The 18,631-nt window shown below is 41.3% G+C and overlaps 1 long non-coding RNA gene across 1 annotated transcript; it reads left to right on the forward strand.

Moving 5' to 3' along the window:
* The first annotated feature begins 14,269 nt into the window (after positions 1-14,269).
* LOC117456963 (uncharacterized) lies at positions 14,270-15,279 on the forward strand. The gene is made up of 4 exons (XR_004553292.2): positions 14,270-14,333; positions 14,505-14,560; positions 14,638-14,729; positions 14,937-15,279. It is a non-coding gene; the product is annotated as an uncharacterized lncRNA (long non-coding RNA).
* Positions 15,280-18,631: the final 3,352 nt, after the last annotated feature.

Consider the following 18,631-nt stretch of genomic DNA (forward strand, 5'->3'; position numbering starts at 1 on the left):
TTTAAGATATTTCTTTGTAATTTTAAGGTAAACATAAAACTGTCAAAAAAAAGCGTCAAATAAAAAAAAAGGAAAATGTAAGTAAATCATTTTTACATAAATCATGTTCTCAATATTCGATTGAATCCACCACAAACACAAAATATCCAATGTTGAAACAAAAGTAAATAAATAGGTTCTCATTAAATTCCTAACTTACTATATTGTAAACATCTACAGTTGACAATATCATTAAAAAAAATAAAAATCATAGAAAGTGAAGAAATCTCTGCAGGGAGGACCAAGGTTTAAAACACACACTGTTATTTACTCAATAAGTCACAGTTATCCTTGTTTTATTTATGTGTTCTGTTGCTGTGTTTTTTTTTCCATTGGTCAATATACAGTAATAAGCCTTAGTCTTACAGTATAATGTATGGTTTTCGGATTCTGGCCGGCAGCCAGAGCTACAGCACTTGAAATAGAATTCAGCCAAAACACGGCAGACAAGTCAGGCATGTTTGGAATGAGTCCACAACACTCCTGATTTGTTAATATAAACGTAATCGAAGAAACCTGCCAATGAGAACTGTCCACACCTGTCGTTCACATTTGAAACATCCACGTCAGTTTGAGCGGGTCTCCTCCTGCGAGATACAGCTGTCTGTCTGCTGCAGGAGTTTATGGATTAATATCGGGATCGTTTTACATCTACACGTTAAATATGAGCATCGGGACGTCAACAAAGAACAGAAGACTTGATATCTGGTGAGTCCTGCAACTGTAATGGAGTTGCATATGTATTTAGATAATCCTTAGTTTGTGAATGTTTCATTTTTTATTTAAGGTTAAGTTTCTTCTTCTAGTTAGCTGAGTTTCTTCCCGTTAAGTAGGTATGCATCATTAATAGGTGGTTAAATGTTAAGAAGTCCTGAGATGCTGTTTCTTGCAAGATGTTGCGCCCGGGAAACCTGGCTTAACATGTGGCTGCTAACGTTAGCTTACAGCTTATTGCAGTGCTGCCCCCCCCACCCTCTCGTCTCCAACACGGGAGAATTACACATAAACATGCAGCGGGGTGTCATAGTGTTGTCGCCAAGTTTAATATAAAGTTTCACAGCTTTCTTACAGCGGTATCTAGTTTGTTAATGTTCAGTAGCCAACAGCTAGCATAGCATAAACTGCTAACCGCTAACATTCGGCTAACTTGCTAGTTAGCTCTGCTCTATATATTACAAGCTAACATGACTAGCTAATGTCACACTGTGTGAACTAAAATACTTTTTGTATTACTACATCATACATGCTTGGTCCAAATCACTGCTAAAATTAATTATTTTTGAAAATGTATAGTAAAGAAACACTCAGCCATGCATGAAATAACATAGCAAAAGAATACGGATAATGTTTGACCCATGTTGTGCCTTAGAAGTGTAGTGATACAAACATGATTTTTATTCAAAAAGTAAGAAAGGGACAAATTAGAATTTGTGTTGATCCAAAACAGGTTAATTGAGGAATACCTGGAATCCTGAATGGTTAAAGTAATTTATTTCAAATATATTTACAATTAAAACTAATTCGGGTGACTTTTGACACATGTTGGTTGTATGTTGTGTAACAAAGGGTTAACATGACAGCTGTGATGTTCACTCTTTTGACAGAGCACCAGTGGACAGTGAGGACTATGGAAGAGAATATGTGATGGCTTTGTGTGGAAAGCTGCTGACGCCAGCCTGTGTCCCTCTCATCAGTCTCTCCAGGCAGCACCCAGCTATTCTTCCATCTTGCAGATGAAAAGACTTTGATATGTGAGTAATAACTAACTTGTGTCTAACATAATATTGAATGTGTTTTAGTAAAGTATTTAAAAATACCCCACATTGTACAAGTAGGCCTACAGGACAATCAGACCTTGTTCAACAAAGATCATCAGACAATTGTTTTGTCTTTGAGTGTTGTTTAATCAATCAATATTTACTGGTCTTGAATTTCCTCACTGGATTACAAAATGCTCGAATCTTATTGTATAGGGACATTATGCAGATTCAATCACCTGAAGATGAAAATATAGATTCATCGATTTGTACCATTTTAAGGAAATAGACTGTTAGTGGTATTGACCGAAGCTCCGCAGCTGTAGCTAGGCGCTGCTAATGAAAACTCAAGTGCTCAATTTGTTGTTTTTTCTTTTTTATTAAGAATTGACCAAGCATATCTTCCTCTTCGAAATCCCAGTTGTACTTCGCTAATACGCAGTGCCTGGGAGGGTGCGTTTGATTGTTCCCACCCTTACCTCATTTATGGACTAGGTCATGTTAGACAAGCAATCCAGTGGTTAGTTTTAGGGTAACCTCCATTGTTTTATTTTTTATTTATTCACTTTAAGAGAAAGGGATTTCAGAAACAAGTCTCACAAGTTTGGCTCGAGGTAAAATTAACAAAAGCTAACTGTTGTTAGACGATGTTCCCCCCTTCTAAACTTATGAAATAATCAATGCCCTTGGGATGCTCTCAATAACGTGTGTGTATGCTTCAAAGGTCCATCATACAAGATGTAGGGGATCTATTGGCAGCTGCTAATAATAACATCATTATGGTTTACTAATAGTTATCACTTCATTACCTCCTCCAGCACCTGGACACATCAGGAACCTACGCCAGTATCCTGTTTGTGGACTTCAGCTCTGCCTTCAACACAATCCATCAGGACCAGAACCTCTCTCCATCAGGACCAACACCTCTCTCCATCAGGACCAAAACCTCTCTCCATCAGGATCAAAACCTCTCTCCACCAGGACCAGAAGCTCTCTCCATCAGGACCAATACCTCTCTCCATCAGGACCAGAACCTCTCTCCATCAGGACCAGAACCTCTCTCCATCAGGACCAACACCTCTCTCCATCAGGACCAACACCTCTCTCCATCAGGACCAGAACCTCTCTCCATTAGGACCAGAACCTCTCTCCATCAGGACCAGAACCTCTCTCCATCAGGACCTGAACCTCTCTCCATTAGAACCTGAACCTCTCTCCATCAGGACCAAAACCTCTCTCTATCAGGACCAGAACCTCTCTCCATCAGGACCTGAACCTCTCTCCATCAGGACCTGAACCTCTCTCCATCAGGACCTTAACCTCTCTCCATCAGGACTGTGAAGAAAACTTTTGTTTAGCAATGTAGAACCAATGTTCAGGAAAGGATGGAAGCTGGAATGTCTTGAGTCAATACACTGATATTTATTGAGAGTATAATACTGCCGGAGCGTTCACAAGGTATTCACAACTTTCATCATGAGATCCCAAGCCAACTCTGCAGACAAAGGGACAGGAATCACATCTATACATTCAGGAAAGGTACAGACAGGGCACATGCAGGAAAAACTGAGAATCTCTCAAATATACAGATCGGATTAAAATATTCTTTGACAGTTCCTTTCTTTTTATCAATTTATTGATAACCAATTAATATTAGTCTAAGAATATTTCAGTCACTACTTAAATCAATAAAATGTCTTCAGAGTTGTGTGGGCTCCCATTACATCAATTACATCAACAAGTAAAACAAGATTGAAAACATTTCAATCACCATAATTGAACACAGTCAATCATAATAGAAAAATCATCTCTATTCAGTGTTTGATTTATTTTGTCAAAAAGCACAACAATAACACACATGAAATACAAAAATATAATAGTAAAATATATGTTTCAAAAATAAGATCTTTTATCATTTATCACTCAGTTAATCTCATTCATCAAACACAAATTCAAAATCAGCTTACATCTCAAAGATTTACTTCAAGGCAATTACTTATTAAAACACAATTAGAATTTAGGATTATAAGAAATCCAATTGAGGTATAAAATCAGAATCATGAGAGATCCAGCTAAAATTCCCAGTTAAGGTATACATTCACAGTAATGAATCGATCAATCTGTAATCTGTAAAATTACAGTGTCCTCAATCTTTAATATTACTTTACGTTTACTTCAGTACGCTTATTCAAGAGTAAGGCACTTAGTAGTACATACATTTTATTCAAATACATTTGTTCAAAATCTGAAAAGGAAAAATCAGACATTTTATTGTATAGCAACCTGAGGAAGGAACAATCAAAACATCTGTTCTTTATTCAAGGAAAAATCAAAACATCTATTCTTTATTCTGAGTGTCAACTTTAATCAATTTATCAATCGCTGAATGGGGGTACCCAAGGTGCAGAAACTGCGATGGAGACCCATGGGTCTGGAAGCTCGGCGTCGTACATCAACATTGTGTCATCTACAGTTGAATACCCCACTAGCCTCTGTGGGGCTTGGAGGGCAGTCTTGGCAACCCTGCGTATGGCTAATTTAACTATAGTGATCAAACAAGTCACTAGGATTAGCACAACCAAGATAAACACTGAAACAGTAACAACAAATGTAACCAACCCCCCTCCCCAGGATCCAAGGGTTCCACTTAAATCCCCAAATGTAAACCCATGAGTTTCATGCAATTCTTTTATCCCCTTCGCAGTATCATGAGCCATATCCATAACTTCAGGTGTAGCATCAGAGACGAAAGAACAGCACTCAGTTCCAATCACCTTACATGTGCCCCCCTGGGCAGCTAAGAGGAGGTCCAGCGCCATGCGATTCTGTAGTGCTACTGTCCTAACTTCCTGCAATTCTTTGTGTTCAGCTAACATCGCTGTGTTAGATACATTTAGATGATTTTCAACTACTTTGGACAATGCCACGATTTCCTGCTGAGTAACATAAATACCGTACCTAGGCAAAAATAGGCTCGCTATCTGTTGTCCTTGTGTAATGGACCTGCTGTTCCTGTGTAGAGAGGGAAGTATTGCTGCAATGTCATTAGCCTCTACTTTACGGATAAAAGGAATTAGGTAGGCTAGATAACAGGTGCCATAACAAATGTCATAGGGCACACAGCCATAGGCCCGGTCCCCACAAACTAAGTAAACTCTCTGTGGGAGGGGAATTCTGGCTAATTTTACCCTCACTATGATATTACAGTCGCTGTGTCCCACATCTGGAGAGGTGTGAGATCCTGCTTCATTCTGGAAACAGATGGGCACATTCTTCCATTCATGTACTACAATTGGGGGAACATATACTGAACAGTCACGTGTAGGGGGCTTGCCTAAGGGTATTGGCCTCAACGGAGTCCACTGTTCTGGAGCCAAACCAGGGCACAACTCTTACCAAGGCTTCAACCAACAACGATAGCGTGTGTGGTTGTTTTGTACATGTTGGACTTGTGGAGTTAGCCGAACAATTGGTCTGGGCTAGAGCTAACTGGAATCTGTATTCAAAAGCTAGGTTAATGTATTTATTCACATACTCTAGGGACTTGTGTGTACACTGTGTGGACATTAACTACCGGTCGCGGTCCGCCAAGTGTACAGACATGCAGTTCGGCCCCAGAGCAAAATAAAAATAAGCTGGCGTGTTGCATGGATAGCCAGTGCAGGGGCCTTCCACATGGAAAAAGAACCGGAGACGGACGAGCTTTCCCCGCACCAGAAGGACCAGAGGGAGAAATGTCCACTGAGTGGACACCATTGTACGTGGCGTGTACAGAATAATATGTCCATGTCACAGACTTTAATACATAGAGGGGTGTCCATGAAATAGACATTGCAAATAAGTGTTTAACGGTGATTTAAACTAGTTTATGCAGGGAAAAGAGTGCTCAAAATCGGATTAAACAGGCTATTTCACACTTCCATTACGTACACCGACAAAACCACCTATGTGTAGCCGCTCCAAGACCCCCAACACACGGACTGAGGAGCTCCAGGATCCCTCCCTACCATGAGCAAACAGGCTATTTCACACTTCCATTACGTACACCGACAAAACCACCTATGTGTAGCCGCTCCAAGACCCCCAAAACACGGACTAAGGAGCTCCAGGATCCCTCCCTACCATGAGCAAACAGGCTATTTCACACTTCCATTACGTACACCGACATTAAAAGTGCATGAAATGTACAGGAATCTGTCCATTTCATCCACATTCGACGACCCCATTAAAAGTGCATGAAATGTACAGGAATCTGTCCATTTCATCCACATTTGACGACCCGTCCAGGGTGGCTTTCTTACCCAGGAATTAGTGTGTGAAAGCTGGGTAAGATTACTGTGAATACAGGGGTGCACATGGCTTTATTACCCAGGAATTAGTGTGTGAAAGCTGGGTAAGATTGCTGTGAATATAGGGAGGATATGTCCATTTCATCCAAATGTGACGACTCCCATTAAAAGTGCATGAAATGTACAGGAATCTGTCCATTTCATCCACATTTGACGACTCCCATTAAAAGTGCATGAAATGTACAGGAATCTGTCCATTTCATCCACATTTGACGACGGCATTACAAGTGCATGAAATGTACAGGAATCTGTCCATTTCATCCACATTTAATGACCCATCCAGGGTGGCTTTCTTACCCAGGAATTAGTGTGTGAAATCTGGATGTTTGATGTATTTTGGAAGAACCAGAGAAAAGGGTGAAAATGGATAAATTGTATCCGAAAACAGTGCCTCTTGAGGCGGGTAATTGTATCCGAAAATAGTGCCTCTTGAGGCGGGTAGAGTCCCCTGACAACTCCCCTTGCATTCCTCCAGAGTCAGGAAATACTCTGTTATCTTTTGGAAGAACCAGAGAAAAGGGTGAAAATGGATAAATTGTATCCGAAAATACTGCCTCTTGAGGCGGGTAATTGTATCCGAAAATAGTGCCTCTTGAGGCGGGTAGAGTCCCCTGACAACTCCCCTTGCATTCCTCCAGAGTCAGGAAATACTCTGTTATCTTTTGGAAGAACCAGAGAAAAGGGTGAAAATGGATAAATTGTATCCGAAAATAGTGCCTCTTGAGGCGGGTAATTGTATCCGAAAATAGTGCCTCTTGAGGCGGGTAGAGTCCCCTGACAACTCCCCTTGCATTCCTCCAGAGTCAGGAAATACTCTGTTATCTTTTGGAAGAACCAGAGAAAAGGGTGAAAATGGATCAATTGTATCCGAAAATAATGCCTCTTGAGGCGGGTAATTGTATCCGAAAATAGTGCCTCTTGAGGCGGGTAAAAGTTATGTGAATATGGGGTGACACCAGCACCTCCATAACCTTGGGCACCAGGCGAACCTGTGTATCCACACTTAAGCACTCCCCCACGGACTAAACCAAGAGGGAACACCGGGCAGAAGTTTGTGCCCCTGGTAACACTGAATAACAAAAAAAATGGGGGAATGCCATTATTTTACCCTCAGACACATGCATAGAGCACCCCCAAGTCTTGCATGTGTGTAGGCACAGTTGGTAAAATGTGTCCTGCCGCTGGCAGGGACTTTGCATCGGAAGTTGACATCACATTTCCATTGAACGGACAAGGGTACATTTGAAGGACAAGTCCCACGTTAACTCTGTCCATAAGGCAGACATTTGCCTTACACCTGGAAAGGACCTTTCCACCTGGGAGAAAAAGCATATTTTTCAAGAGATTTGATTAGTACATCATCACCAATCTGAAAAGGGTGGATGGGCTCCTCAGCCACCTGCCTGTGAAACTTTCTCAACATGTCAGTTAGATATTTGACATAGTTACACTGTAAACAATTACCAGCATTTCACAACATTTAACAGTATTATTTTACAGTGACATATTGTAATCAAGGCCCCCTGTAATATCCCAACAAATACATGTAAAAAGGACTGTATCCTTGGATTTCACAGCATTTAACTATTATTTCACAATAAAATACTGAAATCAAAATCCTCTGTAATATCACATCAAATGTTGTAATATCACAACAACATTGTAAAAATTGCAAGGATTTCACAGCATTTAAGAGTAGCATATTACAGAGAAATATTGTAATCAAAAGCCCCTGTAATATCACAACAAAATATCTATAAAACAGTAGAATTGGACCATGATAGACTGTATATAAAGAGCACAACTCATTACTGTAACATTTGAATTGTGCACCAATGCACATGTGCAGAATAGACTATTCCAGGGCTCTCAAGTCTCACGCATTTGGCGTGAGACACACGCATTCCACTCCATTCACACGCTCACACGCCACACCTTGTATTTCTCAAGGTACCGCCCACCAAGTTGCGCCGCAATTTTGTAAACAAACTAGTACAGAATCACTGTAGCCACGCATCAACCAATCAAAAGAATGTAAGCTGTCGAACAGCCAATTAGAAAATAACATGGCTGTATCCGGGAAGGATTTAGACATTCTGCCCTATACTTTATAGACAGGTAAGGGTTTCAACATTTTCCAGGATTTCAATACTTTGATTGAATACATTAATCAGTTCTTTACACATGGTGCTCTTTTTAGATTTCAGGAACTACTACCTTTCCATGGGCCGGAGGAACAGGACAAGTGTGTCCGGGACGTGTTATTTACAATATCGGACAAGTAGATCTTTCAATTGTTTTTCGACCTGATTTATTGACAAATTATTGATACATTCAGTTTACAAAAGGCAGAACTCATTCGCAAATTGTACGTGTCCGACATTGTTCGTTTAGAAGTGTTAGTTTCGGTTCTGCTTGTCGATTCCTAAGGAAATGCATCTCGCCGCTTTCTGTACAGTTAGACGGGGGCGGAGCGGGGCGGGAAGTGTAGCACAGTGGCAGGCTTGGGAAGCAACACTCGGTTCCGAGTAGGAACAAATAACAATTTCCGGTACCGGGATTAATAAGAGTTGTGAGGACAGGAGGCGAGGCCGAGCCCCGCGGACTGCAGCTCTCTCTATGCTCCGTATCAGCTGATCGCTGCTCGGTGCGGCTCAGCGTCTCTCTCTCTCTCTCTCTCTCTCTCTCTCTCTCTTTCTACACACAGCGGATCCGCTGCCCGTTTAACAGCCTCATCTTTGTCAAACTTTCTTATGTTCTTTCTCGAACACGTAATGAAGGTTATTAAGCGTTTTAACTCCTGTGTTGTTAATATTAACCACCATTTCCTTTATGAAGTGAAGCAGCCTCCCTGTCTGTCCTCGCGCTGTCCTCACATCCCCGGACCCCCAGACTCGGAGGAGCAGGATGTCAGTATTGTTTATGAAGCAGGGTATAGAAAGTACATTATGGAAATGATTTCTTTACTTTTACAAACAGTGAGCAGCTGCAGCATGTGTATTGCAGGACGTGTGTAAGCGTGCAAGCGTCTTTGCGTTGTAGAAAAGCGCTAGGCCTATAGGCTATAAATATAATGTATTATTATTATTATTATTAGGTTATGTCCTATGTGTTGGACATGTGTGGTTGGACTCTGTCTCACAGGCAGTGTAACATCAGAGGAGACTGGGCCAACTGTACATTCTCAAACTGCACCACTTAGAACTAACTAAACAATGCAGAGATTATTTTTATATAATTGTATTCAATAACCGTAAGAAATTAAACAGTATGTGATTTGTAAATAGGAATACAGATTTGACTTAATGTTTTCATAAATATATTTTTCTCCCAGTTTGTCATGGGACTTATTTTTACCCTCTCAAAGAACCGGAACCGAAAATAACCGGAATCGAAAAGCAGAACCGGAATCGTTAAAATCCAAACGATACCCAACCCTATGTGTGATGCAGTAAAATCTCACTTCTCACTTACGTTAGCGGTGTCATAAAAACCGTGGCAAAATGTAAAATACGATGACGAAGAAGAAGATTCCAGTGGCCCCAATTTTTGTCCATTCTGGACAAGTGAAAAATGTATTCGGACGAGTACATTTCCAAACTCACTTGTCCATGGACAAGTACTCTCTAAAAACTTGTTCTCACACCTTAGGTGTGTGAGGAGTTCCTGGAATATCAGCTGATGGATATCCCCATGGTTCCTTTTTTTAAAGGTGACCGGTTTGAGCCAGTTTGGGAGGCTCACTAAAATAGCTTAACTTGTTCTAGTGCTCCCTCACTCTAATGCCGACGCGGAGAGGGTTGCCACCAACACCTACAACAAAAAACACACACACACACACACAGATACACACACACACACACACACACACACACACACACACACACACACACACACACATCCCTTCACTAAGAATTAAATAAATATGTTTTTATATGAATTTATGTGTCATTTATCAGATAAGACTACCGTCCCCACCCAAAGCCTCGCCGCTGCCAAAATCTCACTCTGAACTCTGTTCAAAACTTGAGAGCCCTGCTATTCTAACCGGCTTGTGTCCTGGCAACCCTGTCTCCTAAAAATTACGTTCCCACATAACTAAACTGCATTCTCAATTACGTTTAGCTAGAAATGTATTTTTACAACGATTCCAGGGATTCCTGACTTGAGTTTCTAGCACCAGGGAAAGTGCAAAAAGTGCCCCAAATCAGCGTCTTAATTTACCCAGGGCCTAGTGCTTGGCTTTCGGCATGAAAATTCAGGAAACTCCCCTGAGTATTTTATTACATATCTCAACTTTGGAGAGGAGTTGGGGGACAGACGACACATCAAATCACATCTCCACATCAAACCGAAGCTAACTAGAATACTCTTGTCTGCCTAGCATGCGGGGAAATTGGCGTGCTCTGTCACCACAAGAGCGAGAGTGAAAGCGGCTTAATGGAAGGCTTTGTCCCGTTTTAAGCCATAACGTTTGACATTCGGAGCAGCAGAGGGATGAATAGGCATGTACTCTTCGAGGCGATTCCAACGACACCAAGCACAAAGCTGTCGGACCTTCCTTTGTGCCGTCTAGAGTACTGAGAGCCATGAAAACATGACCTTTAACCTTAGTTTGAGACTTGGTTGAAGGTCACAGCGGCCCCAAATTTTGCAAGCGGGTTCCACACAAGTTAAGCAACACACTCTCAAAGTCTCGAAGCGCCAAACACCTTTTTTCAATTGTTTTCAATTTTCTCTCCCTCCCTCACCAAAGGGTGTCCAATCTTTAGCTCGAGACAGGATTTTGTGAGAGTTTGACATTAGATTGAAAAAAAATGTCTGGGTGTCTGGGTGTCGGGGTTACGGTTCCCATATTCCAGATACCTTATCTGGGCCCTATTTAGACGCCCCTGGTGAAAAAATTATCTTTCCAGCCCTTTCCAAAGTCAGGTTATTAAAGATTAAAGATTATTTAACAAAACATTTCAATAACGTGCTTTAACCACTAGGTGTCCCTATTTACCAATTGGATCAAATATATAAGTCAGCCGAATTAGTGTTGATACTGAAAGGAGACGTATTGTGTGAAAAGAAATGGAATATGTTGTTTAATTGCTGATATATTTATATTTATTTTATTCTGCTGAGAAAGTTGAAGATCACGTGACATACACGCCAGAAAAAACGTCATTTCTGGGTATTTGTCCACTGGTTTGCCTGTTAACCGTAGGTGTCACGTTTGAAGGGACGAAACGGAACGTCATCGCTCGAACGGCCAATCATATCGCGCTTTGAGGAACCCAAAGCCTCCTAACAGAGATGCCTCGATCCTTTCGAAAATTCGCACGGAGGCAACAGTCAAGGTGAACATCTGTGAGTTTCTCCAAAGCGGTTACCATCGGTAAACAGCAAGTAAGTACTGCCCATAATGTGGATTAGTGGTGGATATTATGTGCTTTCGATTGCGAACGCCAGTGGAGTAGTGTCGTGTTGGTTTGTACATGGTAGCGAATAGATAGCTAGCGTTAGCTTGATAGCAGCCATGTCCACCTTCAAGCAGGTGGCTTTAACGTTAGCCTAGCTAGTGCTAGCCAGCGCCGTATATGGCTATGGTAGATGGCTCTGGTACTAGCCTGTCAACTGTTGCTGACTGTTCCATTTGTTGGCAGAAGGCTTATGCTGTATTCGAATGAAAGAGCGAACAATGAATACTTTAACAGGTAAGACTGGCATAATTGCCATTGGTATAAGCTAGTTAGCTTAGCATTGCTGCTAAGTTTGTATTCTGACGCCATGGTCTAACTAACTTACTAGTAGGTTAGCTGATGTTAGCTAGCTAATGAATGTTTCTTGTGCTAGGTGCGTGGTGGTTTCATGACATTGTCTCATCAAATTAGACCTAATCTAAATCGGTGTCAAAGTTGGTAACGTTAGTTGCTCTTACAATGTTCTTAATGAATTCGTCACAGACCCTATTGCACATTGGTGTCACCACGTGTCATCACTAGGGCTGCAACAAACGACTAATTTGATAATCGATTAATCTATCGATTAATGAAACGATTAATCGATTATTCGGATCGTTAAGGTTTTAACTGTACTACTCGGGGTTCGTACGGGTGCTTGAAATCCTTGAAAATGCTTGAAATTTGACGTGGTGTTTTCAAGGTTGGGAAAGTGCTTGAAATTTGGGAATGGTGCTTGAAATTGAGATAAAGTGCTTGAAAATGTAATGCTTTACTTTTACAATAAATTGCTGTCTGACTGAATAGTTTGCTTTTTAGATTAAAAGAAAAGAATTGCTTCGCTTCTACAAAACAGCTCCGCTGCGGCCTTCCCGCGCTATGCGCGCGACCTGCAAATGTTTGTTTTACGTCACGTGTGACCTGGGCATTCTGATGAGATAGATGACTGTGTGCCAGGAGGTTGCGTTGGCTAGCAGAAGACAAATACAAGCCATGTCTAAGACGAGGGTCAAGCCCACGAGTAGCCTCCTGCAAAGTTTGCAAAAATAACGATGCGAGAGTCTGCGCTGACGAGCCACATGAAAGGTACGCCGGAGTAGAGCATTTTGGATTAGGCTAACGTTGCATGTTACGTTTGTTTAAGCTAACGTTAGCTAGCTGAATAGCGAACTCGATTGAGGGATAATAATAATTGCAGGGGACAATCATTTCAGAGGAGCGTACCTATGTTAATATGTGCGTTACAGTCGCCATCCTGTGGTGTTCAGAGGATGAAGCACTCACTGCACTTCGTGTTAGAGTCACGAAATATAATCTATTGATTCGACACAGAGCGATTTTGAAAGCAATGTATTTCTACTGTATGTTTCGTGCCTAAACCAAATGTGACTTGCTCTATCGAAATCAGTCACATTGACCCGAAGACACGTTTTCGTTTTTACTGGTCTGGGGGAAGCTCGCGAGTGTGTGTGTGTGTGTGTGTGTGTGTGTGTGTGTGTGTGTGTGTATGTGTATTTTTGCATTTGTGTACCGGGGAAACACTCACAAGAAACACCGGCTGTTGTTATGCTTGCTGTGACGTTACATTAGTCCGTTCTCCGCTTTTAATTATGCCGAAGCTTCAAAGTTGTATTTATCATCTGAATTTTCCGAAACAAGTTTAATATTCTGAAAGCCAAGACTTTGTTTAATTGAAACCAGATGAAAAACAAACTGTCTTTTATATCAAATTGAAGTATTATACAAGTAAAATTACATTTTGCTTTAAGTATTATCATTGAAATAGCGACAGTAAAAGTAGTCATTGTGCAGATTGGTCCATTTCGTAGCTGGTTGAACCAGGTTGAACCAAAGTCTGATTTAACACTGCTCTCAAAACATGCTCAGACATAAAAAGTTGAACTATTTTTTAGCCTCATTGTAGCCTGTGGCTTACTTAGAGTTGAAGCCTCGCCTAGCGAGCAACGTTTCAATCACTCAATACTTTCATCAACACTACTCTGGATGATAAAGGATTACCAAACTCTCTCTCCCTTGCCTCTTCACAATGTTTACAGGTTCGCAATGTTTATAGGTTTGAAATGTTTATAGGTTATTGCAATGCGTAATGTCATTTCTCTGAAAACACATTTTTTTTAATCTTATTTTACTTCTATACTATTCTAGCCTAAATTAGCATCCACTTTTACCTGCATTTTGTACACTGTCCTGTTTTGCACTTGTCCTGTCTTGTCCCTGCACCCTGTCCAATGTTGTCTTTATGTCAGTACCTACCAGCAACACATTTCTAGTATGTTGTAAAACTACATGGCGAATAAACAGATATTGTATCTTGTATCTTCCTCTAGGCCTACTGATTGCCTGCCTGGTGTTGACCGACGCGACGAGGTGTATTGCCTAAATCCTAAATCCAATCCACGGATTGCTTCCTAGTTGGAGGTAGTCCTAGTATGCAACACAGACCGTGGTTTATAGACTGTGCATAACTGCAGTCCCCAGCTCCAGTGCTTCCCTCCATGAAGTACTGAAGCTCAGACATTTGTTACCTGTGCAGCACACCTGAGATTAATCACTTCATCCAATACTGTTTAACAGTACATTTATGTGAGTTTACCTCTCTTGCTTCCCTGTGGTGGTTTTTTACTGCCTCTATTCCAGATTGGACATCCTCGTGATCCTGGTGTGCGTGCGCCATCCTCGAGGAAATTGCTAGTGACTGTTCGAGTGTTGTTGCAGCTAAGGTAGTTAACATTTCGATATGATTGTGTGACTGTGGTCTCGTCTAAATGGGATGCTCGACTACCTGACCTTGAACACCTTTACAGCATGTTCATAATCTGCATGCAAACTGAAAAATTCCTTTTGTTGGTTGCCTTTGTAATTTCTCCTTTCTCTGGTCTCCTTTTTTCAAGGTCATCAGAGAGGCCAACCATCCTCTTCAGTGTCAGGCAGATTGAATTATGTTTGGGTAGGTAACTAGTTACCACGCACAACAATGTTCCACTGTAAATATATTGGATGTCAACCTATGATTCCTATCCCTAGGTGTGTGAGGTGGTGCCCAGCAGAGTTACCAGAGGGGGAGACCGAGGCAACGTTGGAGGATTCGAAAAGGGATCTGCGGAACATCTACTCAGGCATGCAATCTACTTTATTTTTGGTGAATTGACACCTACATAAACATCCCACATTAAGCAAAAAGGCCACCTTAATATTCAGAATGAGTAATGATGAGAGCATGAAATTAAAGGTTTGACACTCAAAATATCCCAGAGGTGGGGACATTGAATTTAATTGTTGTTACTTGGGTACTCTCAAACATGTATTTGTATGTCTGTACACAGAGGAAGGGATGGGTGGTGCAGAGAGAGCAGAACTTCTGATGGTGAGGACCTACATCATCCTGCGGAGGTACCTCAACAGAATGCCTGCACCAGCGATGTTGGAGGTCAAAGAGGAATGGCCTTTTCTCAGAGAGGGCTTTTCTCCCACTTTGGCATCCTGACGGACGTCAACATACTTCAGAAGCTCCGAGAGGCCCTGGGTCAGAGAGGACAGACCATCCTGCATTTCTGCCAGAAACTGGACAACCCGAAGATCAGGGAATTTCTGGCCAGCTATGATCCAGAGGGTTCGGAGAAGGCTGCCTGCATCCTCCAGCTCCTTATGGTCTACTTTAAGGAGCCTACCGAGAAACTGATGCTCGAAGTTGATGTACGTTTTTTTTAATTTATTTAAAATGCTAAACGAGTGATTACATTAGGGGCAACTGAAGCTCAGTTGGTAGAGCTGGTCGTTCATCGACCGTAGGGTTGGTGGTTCGAATCCTGGCTCTGACTGTCCGCATGTCGGAAGTGTCCTTGAGCAAGACACTTAACCCCCAAGTTGCTCCAAATGGGCCGAGCTGATCTGTGTTGAGCTGTAGTGCACGGATTAGCTGTTGCCTTAGCATCACCCAGACGGGGGCTACACATTGGTTTGCGGACGTCCATTTGTAAGCGCTTTGGGTGTCTTGAAAAGCTCTATATAAATGCAAGTAATTATTATTAGACCATTTATTATGTTCTGATTTACCTCTGACCAATGAACGATCTTCATCCTTGCATAATGTTAAATCTATGCTATTGTGTGTTACTTTGTTACAGAACTCTGCTGCTGATGTAGTGAATACTGCAGCACTCCCAAGCACCCCCTGCTTGATCATTCAAGGTAATGTAATGTTCAGGGATGGGATTTTTCCTGTTTATACAGGATTTCCTGCTTTTCTGACCTGAATGGCTAGACTTCACTGCTTATTTTATTCTAGTTATATAATTTCTCTTAGGACATCCCTGTTCTGCTCCACCATCGATGAAGTATAGGATACTGAATGGTTACTCTAAAGAGCTTAAGTGTTCCTTTGCATCGAGGGGAGAATCTGACTGAAGGCCTTCCATCTCCTGCACTCCATTCAAGTCCAGTCTGTGAAACGACACTTACAATACTCTGACGCCATATGTTTCAGCGATTCGCGTTAGTTAGTTAAAATCTCTAGCCTGTTTCAATGATTCAGGGGTCTGACGAGTTGACATGTTCTCGTTCCAGCTGGGCTCGTAACCATCTACCCATAGAGGAATGAGGTTAAACCGTCTATCCATAAAGGCAGAGGGGGGAGGGCTAGGGAGTTGCTTTGTCGTTCTGCCAGATTCTCCTATCTGCACAGGGACCTTTGATGCTTTTACAGTGACTGTTAAGTAGCCTACCTCACTGATGGTGGAGTAGAAAAGTGCTGTCCACCTGGAGGGTTCTGTGTCATGTCCTTGCATGCTCTGCATTGTATATTTTCCTGCTTTTTGTTCCTTGGCCAATCATGAATGTTACTCGGATCTGGTATTGACATCTCTAGCTCAAGTATTATTTTTGATTGATTCTAGGAATGTACCTATCCACAATAACGCATGACGGGGTATTGTTGAAGATTTGTATGGACAACTGGTCCGCTTTTTCAAATCTCCGCGCGTCCCTAACAAGCTGGTTATCATACAGGAAGGAATCCAATGCTGCCAAGTAACCGTTAAACAATAATCCACTTTAATGGTAATATGACAACACAATCAATACAGTACAAATTCAATACAGTTATCTTTGGGATCCCATATTTACCTGATATCACGTGAGCCAGCCAGAGGAAAAGGGCTGAACACAGCGTGGTTCCTGTCTAAATACCTCGCTTACAATGGGAGGAGTTATCTGAGCCTCCCTTCCAGACCTCCGTGATTGGCTGCCCAAATATCACCAACACCTCACTTCTTAAGTTTCCCCAATCACAGTAGCTTAGCTTCATTATCTCCTAGATCTGAGTTGACTGTAAGTCAAACCCTCAACTTCCCCCTTCTTCCTTTGTCCTCAAAAACCACATGTCAACAGGCCCCAAATCCAGCTCAAAGTTTTCTACACAGATCATTTCCCATTTTAAGCTTCTTCATAGTTTGCTAACATGAATACATACAAATATTTCCTTACAATTCCCCCTTTTGGTCTCCACTTAAGAGATCAACTATTTCAAGACATTCACATTATAACCTGGGATTCAGACTATTTAAACATTCAGGAATGGCTCCACATATCAACTTCATATGACCGTGTAGAAATACCAAAATATGTAAATAACTCCATACATCAATTACATCACTTATTAACAACAAAGTTAATAAAAAACCTTCAATCAGAATGATTGAGTACCGCCAATCGTAATAGAAAATCATCTCTCATCAGTGTTTAGACAAATCGTTTATCAATAGCACAAAAATAAACATACCAAAAAATATAGAAGAAAACAGTAAAATATATGTTTCCAAATAACATATTTTATCATTTATCCTTCAGTCCTCCTCAATCATCAAATTACAAACTTTAAAAAATAGCTTGCATCTCAAAGATTTGCTTCTAGACCATTATAGTAAAAACACATTTAAAATGTAGGATTATTAGAAATCCACTTGAGGTATAAAATCTGGATTGTAAAGGTCCAGTTGAAATTCACAGTTTTAAAGTATAACCTTCACAGTGGTGATTGAATTAATCTGTAATCTGCAAAATTGCATTGTCTTCAAGCTTTAACATTACTCCATGTATACTTCATTACGCTTTAGTCCAAAGTAAGGCACTTATCAATACATTTATTTTAGTCCAATACACGGTTCAAAAATCTGAAAAAGAAGAATCAGACATTTATTGCGTAGTGTAAAAACCCGAAAAGATATATACATCTTCTACATTCTGAGTGTCAATTTTAATCAACTTGTCATTTATTTTGTGGGGGTCCCCATGGCGCAGACGCCGTGATTGAGCCCCACGGATCTGAAAGCTGGGCGTCATACATCAACACGGAGTCATTGACTGTGGAATATCCTACTAGTGTCTGTGGAGCCTGGAGGGCGGTTTTGGTCATCTTTCGTATGGCTAGTTTAACTACAGTGACCAAGCAGATTATCACAATTAGCACAACTAGGATAAACATTGAAACGGTCACTGCAAATGTAACCAACCCCACACCCCACGATCCAAAAGTTCCAGTTAAATCCCCAAGGGTAAACCCATGAGTTTCATGCAACTCTTTTATCCCCCTGGCGGTATCATGAGCCATGTCCATTACCTCAGGAGTAGCATCAGAGATGAAAGAACAACACTCAGATCCAATCACCTTGCATGTGCCCCCCTGGGCGGCTAATAGAAGATCCAGTGCCATACGATTCTGTAATGCCACAGTCCTAACTTCCTGTAATTCTTTATGTTCGGCTAACATGGCGGTGTTAGATGTATTTAAGTGATTTTCCACTACTTTGGATAACGCCACAATTTCCTGCTGAGAAACATAAATACCGTATCATGGTAAAAATAGACTAGCCATCCGCTGTCCTTTTGTAATTGACCTGCTGTTTCTATGTAGAGAGGGAAGTATAGCTGCAATCTCATCAGTCTTTACTTTACGGATTAAAGGGATTAGATAGGCCAGGTAACAGGTGCCATAGAAAATGTCATAAGGCATACAGTCATAGGC

This window comes from Pseudochaenichthys georgianus, chromosome 13, assembly GCF_902827115.2.
Source record: "Pseudochaenichthys georgianus chromosome 13, fPseGeo1.2, whole genome shotgun sequence".
Classification (NCBI taxonomy): domain Eukaryota; kingdom Metazoa; phylum Chordata; class Actinopteri; order Perciformes; family Channichthyidae; genus Pseudochaenichthys; species Pseudochaenichthys georgianus.